The sequence below is a fragment of the Bombina bombina genome, unplaced genomic scaffold, assembly GCF_027579735.1.
Source record: "Bombina bombina isolate aBomBom1 unplaced genomic scaffold, aBomBom1.pri scaffold_452, whole genome shotgun sequence".
NCBI lineage: Eukaryota > Metazoa > Chordata > Amphibia > Anura > Bombinatoridae > Bombina > Bombina bombina.
In genome coordinates this window covers 309001-315000 of record NW_026510872.1, presented here as the reverse complement: position 1 = coordinate 315000, position 6000 = coordinate 309001, and the positions used below count along the sequence as shown (strand labels likewise).

At 39.3% G+C, this 6000-nt stretch overlaps 1 protein-coding gene across 3 annotated transcripts in view; it reads left to right on the top strand.

Moving 5' to 3' along the window:
* Positions 1-6000, top strand: part of UAP1 (UDP-N-acetylglucosamine pyrophosphorylase 1) — a 231064-nt gene that overhangs the window by 52942 nt on the left and 172122 nt on the right. The window lies entirely within an intron of this gene.

Here is a 6000-nt window from a genome sequence, read left to right as displayed (position 1 = left end):
CTAGTTCAGATATCCTCAAAATGTGGCTTGTTAGAGAGGCCGGAGGACAGGTGTGAAGGCCCTCATATCTGATGCTGAAAGGGACAGCGAATACCTTGAGATTAAAAGATTACATATTTCATTATGCACAGTAATGTGTTTTTGTTGTATAATGAAAATCCAGATTGGCTCCTCCATATAAAGCCATTGGTTGATGGAGTTTGGCTATTTTATGCAGCAAAAATGTTAAAGGGACACTCAGGTTAAATTAAATTTTCATGATTCAGATACAGCATGTAATTTTAAACAACTTTACAATTTACTTCCATTAAAAAAAAATGTGCACAGTCTTTTATATTTACAATTTTTGAATCACCAGATCCTACTGAGCATGTGCAAGAATTCACAGACTATACGTATATGCATTTGTGATTGGCTGATTGCTATCACATGGTACAAGGGGAGTGGAAATATACATAACTGAAATTTGTTATAAAAAAATCTACTCATTTGAATTTCAGACTAAATGCTATTGCATTGTCTTGTTATCTTGCATTTGTTGATTATGCAAATCGAATGTGTTGACTGGTCCTTTAAAGGGACAGTAAAGTAAAATTTTTACTTAAAGGGCCTTTAAGAATGAGGCCTCTGTTGAACAGATTTGCAAGGCTGCAACTTGGTCTTCGCTTCATACTTTTTCCAAATTTTACAAATTTGACACTTTTGCTTCTTCGGAGGCTATTTTTGGGAGAAAGGTTCTTCAGGCAGTGGTTCCTTCTGTATAATGCGCCTGCCTATCCCTCCCGTCATCCGTGTACTTTTGCTTTGGTATTGGTATCCCAGAAGTAATGATGACCCGTGGACTGATCACACATAACAGAAGAAAACATAATTTATGCTTACCTGATAAATTCCTTTCTTCTGTTGTGTGATCAGTCCACGGCCCGCCCTGTTTTTAAGGCAGGTAGATATCTTTTAAATTATACTCCAGTCACCACTTCACCCTTGGTTACTCCTTTCTCGTTAATTCTTGGTCGAATGACTGGGACTGACGTAGAGGGGAGGAGCTATATCAGCTCTGCTGGGTGAATCCTCTTGCATTTCCTGTTGGGGAGGAGTTATATCCCAGAAGTAATGATGACCCGTGGACTGATCACACAACAGAAGAAAGGAATTTATCAGGTAAGCATAAATTATGTTACCCTTACACTTATTAACCCCTAATCTGCCGCCCCCGCTATCGCTGACCCCTGCATTACACTTTTAACCCCTAATCTGCCGCTCCGTAAAACGCCGCCACCTACGTTATCCCTATGTACCCCTAATCTGCTGCCCTAACATCGCCGACCCCTATGTTATATTTATTAACCCCTAATCTGCCCCCCACAACGTCGCCGACACCTACCTACACTTATTAACCCCTAATCTGCCGAGCGGACCTGAGCGCTACTATAATAAAGTTATTAACCCCTAATCCGCCTCACTAACCCTATCATAAATAGTATTAACCCCTAATCTGCCCTCCCTAACATCGCCGACACCTACCTTCAATTATTAACCCCTAATCTGCCGACCGGAGCTCACCGCTATTCTAATAAATGGATTAACCCCTAAAGCTAAGTCTAACCCTAACACTAACACCCCCCTAAGTTAAATATAATTTTTATCTAACGAAATAAATTAACTCTTATTAAATAAATTATTCCTATTTAAAGCTAAATACTTACCTGTAAAATAAACCCTAATATAGCTACAATATAAATTATAATTATATTATAGCTATTTTAGGATTAATATTTATTTTACAGGCAACTTTGTATTTATTTTAACCAGGTACAATAGCTATTAAATAGTTAAGAACTATTTAATAGTTACCTAGTTAAAATAATAACAAATTTACCTGTAAAATAAATCCTAACCTAAGATATAATTAAACCTAACACTACCCTATCAATAAAATAATTAAACTACCTACAATTACCTACAATTAACCTAACACTACACTATCAATAAATTAATTAAACACAATTGCTACAAATAAATACAATTAAATAAACTAGCTAAAGTACAAAAAATAAAAAAGAACTAAGTTACAGAAAATAAAAAAATATTTACAAACATAAGAAAAATATTTCAACAATTTTAAACTAATTACACCTACTCTAAGCCCCCTAATAAAATAACAAAGCCCCCCAAAATAAAAAATTCCCTACCCTATTCTAAATTAAAAAAGTTACAAGCTCTTTTACCTTACCAGCCCTGAACAGGGCCCTTTGCGGGGCATGCCCCAAGAATTTCAGCTCTTTTGCCTGTAAAAAAAAACATACAATACCCCCCCCCCAACATTACAACCCACCACCCACATACCCCTAATCTAACCCAAACCCCCCTTAAATAAACTTAACACTAATCCCCTGAAGATCTTCCTACCTTGTCTTCACCATCCAGGTATCACCGATCCGTCCTGGCTCCAAGATCTTCATCCAACCCAAGCGGGGGTTGGCGATCCATAATCCGGTGCTCCAAAGTCTTCCTCCTTTCCGGCAAGAAGAGGACATCCGGACCGGCAAACATCTTCTCCAAGCGGCATCTTCGATCTTCTTCCATCCAGTGCGGAGCGGGTCCATCTTGAAGCAGGCGACGCGGATCCATCCTCTTCTTCCGATGTCTCCCGACTAATGACGGTTCCTTTAAGGGACGTCATCCAAGATGGCGTCCCTCGAATTCCGATTGGCTGATAGGATTCTATCAGCCAATCGGAATTAAGGTAGGAATTTTCTGATTGGCTGATGGAATCAGCCAATCAGAATCAAGTTCAATCCGATTGGCTGATCCAATCAGCCAATCAGATTGAGCTCGCATTCTATTGGCTGATCGGAACAGCCAATAGAATGCGAGCTCAATCTGATTGGCTGATTGGATCAGCCAATCGGATTGAACTTGATTCTGATTGGCTGATTCCATCAGCCAATCAGAAAATTCCTACCTTAATTCCGATTGGCTGATAGAATCCTATCAGCCAATCGGAATTCGAGGGACGCCATCTTGGATGACGTCCCTTAAAGGAACCGTCATTAGTCGGGAGACATCGGAAGAAGAGGATGGATCCGCGTCGCCTGCTTCAAGATGGACCCGCTCCGCACCGGATGGAAGAAGATCGAAGATGCCGCTTGGAGAAGATGTTTGCCGGTCCGGATGTCCTCTTCTTGCCGGATAGAAGGAAGACTTTGGAGCACCGGATTATGGATCGCCAACCCCCGCTTGGGTTGGATGAAGATCTTGGAGCCAGGACGGATCGGTGATACCTGGATGGTGAAGACAAGGTAGGAAGATCTTCAGGGGATTAGTGTTAGGTTTATTTAAGGGGGGTTTGGGTTAGATTAGGGGTATGTGGGTGGTGGGTTGTAATGTTGGGGGGGGGTATTGTATGTTTTTTTTTACAGGCAAAAGAGCTGAAATTCTTGGGGCATGCCCCGCAAAGGGCCCTGTTCAGGGCTGGTAAGGTAAAAGAGCTTGTAACTTTTTTAATTTAGAATAGGGTAGGGAATTTTTTATTTTGGGGGGCTTTGTTATTTTATTAGGGGGCTTAGAGTAGGTGTAATTAGTTTAAAATTGTTGTAATATTTTTCTTATGTTTGTAAATATTTTTTTATTTTCTGTAACTTAGTTCTTTTTTATTTTTTGTACTTTAGCTAGTTTATTTAATTGTATTTATTTGTAGCAATTGTGTTTAATTAATTTATTGATAGTGTAGTGTTAGGTTAATTGTAGGTAGTTTATTTATTTTATTGATAGGGTAGTGTTAGGTTTAATTATAACTTAGGTTAGGATTTATTTTACAGGTAAATTTGTTATTATTTTAACTAGGTAACTATTAAATAGTTCTTAACTATTTAATAGCTATTGTACCTGGTTAAAATAATTACAAAGTTGCCTGTAAAATAAATATTAATCCTAAAATAGCTATAATATAATTATAATTTATATTGTAGCTATATTAGGATTTATTTTACAGGTAAGTATTTAGCTTTAAATAGGAATAAGTTATTTAATAAGAGTTAATTTATTTCGTTAGATAAAAATTATATTTAACTTAGGGGGGTGTTAGTGTTAGGGTTAGACTTAGCTTTAGGGGTTAATCCATTTATTAGAATAGCGGTGAGCTCCGGTCGGCAGATTAGGGGTTAATAATTGAAGGTAGGTGTCGGCGATGTTAGGGAGGGCAGATTAGGGGTTAATACTATTTATGATAGGGTTAGTGAGGCGGATTAGGGGTTAATACATTTATTATAGTAGCGCTCAGGTCCGCTCGGCAGATTAGGGGTTAATAAGTGTAGGCAGGTGTCGGCGACGTTGAGGGGGGCAGATTAGGGGTTAATAAATATAATATAGGGGTCGGCGATGTTAGGGGCAGCAGATTAGGGGTACATAGGGATAACGTAGGTGGCGGCGATTTGCGGTCGGAAGATTAGGGGTTAATTATTGTAAGTAGCTGGCGGCGACGTTGTGGGGGGCAGGTTAGGGGTGAATAAATATAATACAGGGGTCGGCGGGGTTAGGGGCAGCAGATTAGGGGTACATAAATATAACGTAGGTGGCGGTCGGCAGATTAGGGGTTAAAAATTTTAATCGAGTGGCGGCGGTGTGGGGGGACCTCGGTTTAGGGGTACATAGGTAGTTTATGGGTGTTAGTGTACTTTAGAGCTCAGTAGTTAAGAGCTTTATGAACCGGCGTTAGCCAGAAAGCTCTTAACTCCTGCTATTTTCAGGCGGCTGGAATCTTGTCGTTAGAGCTCTAACGCTCACTTCAGAAACGACTCTAAATACCGGCGTTAGAAAGATCCCATTGAAAAGATAGGCTACGCAAATGGCGTAGGGGGATCTGCGGTATGGAAAAGTCGCGGCTGTAAAGTGAGCGTTAGACCCTTTAATCACTGACTCCAAATACCAGCGGGCGGCCAAAACCAGCGTTAGGAGCCTCTAACGCTGGTTTTGACGGCTACCGCCGAACTCCAAATCTAGGCCTGTGGCTTTTAAGGGGCTGTACTTCAAGATTGTCAAATGACACACACGTTGATTGGATGTTCACTGGAATTGATAAAGAAAAGAAAAAGTGTTAATCCAAGTGGGCCGGCATAACATTGCAATAGAAGCATTACTAGATGCACTTATTTGACCATTTCACAGACTGATTAAAATAAATAAGTACACATACATAAAGATTAAATATATGGCATTTGAAACATCACTTTAAATTGATTGGACATTTTAAACCATTTTCTAGTGTACTTCTATTATCAATTTTACTTGGTTCACTTGGTATCGGTAATCCTTATCCTAGGTGAGCTCGGGAGCAAAACTGCTGCCATGGACTGCTAAAGACACTTTTTTTTTAGATTTATCAGTGAAAAGAGAAAAACTAACGTAGGGATAGTAAGACTAAAGACTGATAGAGTAGTGGAAGGAGATAAATAAATAGCAAACTGTTTAAATGATTACTTTTGTTCAGGCTTTACAACAGATTTTAAAGATCGTGAGATTCTATTAACGAATGTTACTGTAAAGGATAATGTCAGTAGTACTTTTCTTTTTACAGAGGAAGAGGGCTTTATCAAAAATTAAAGTAAGTCTGTGGCTCCAGATAATATTCATCCAAGTGTTCTAAGAGAACTCTGTTTCTCCTACATTGGTGTGTCCGGTCCACGGCTTCATCCTTACTTGTGGGAATATTCTCTTCCCTAACAGGAAATGGCAAAGAGGCACACAGCAAAAGCTGTCCATATAGCCCCTCCTCTGGCTCCGCCCCCCAGTCATTCTCTTTGCCGCTCTGAACAAGTAGCATCTCCACGGGGATGGTAAAGAGTTTGTGGTGTTTAGCTGTAGTTTTTATTTCTTCTATCAAGAGTTTGTTATTTTAAAATAGTGCCGGTTTGTACTATTTACTCTGCAACAGAAAAAGATGAAGATTTCTGTTAAAGAGGAGTATGATTTTAGCACTAACAACTAAAATCCATTGCTGTT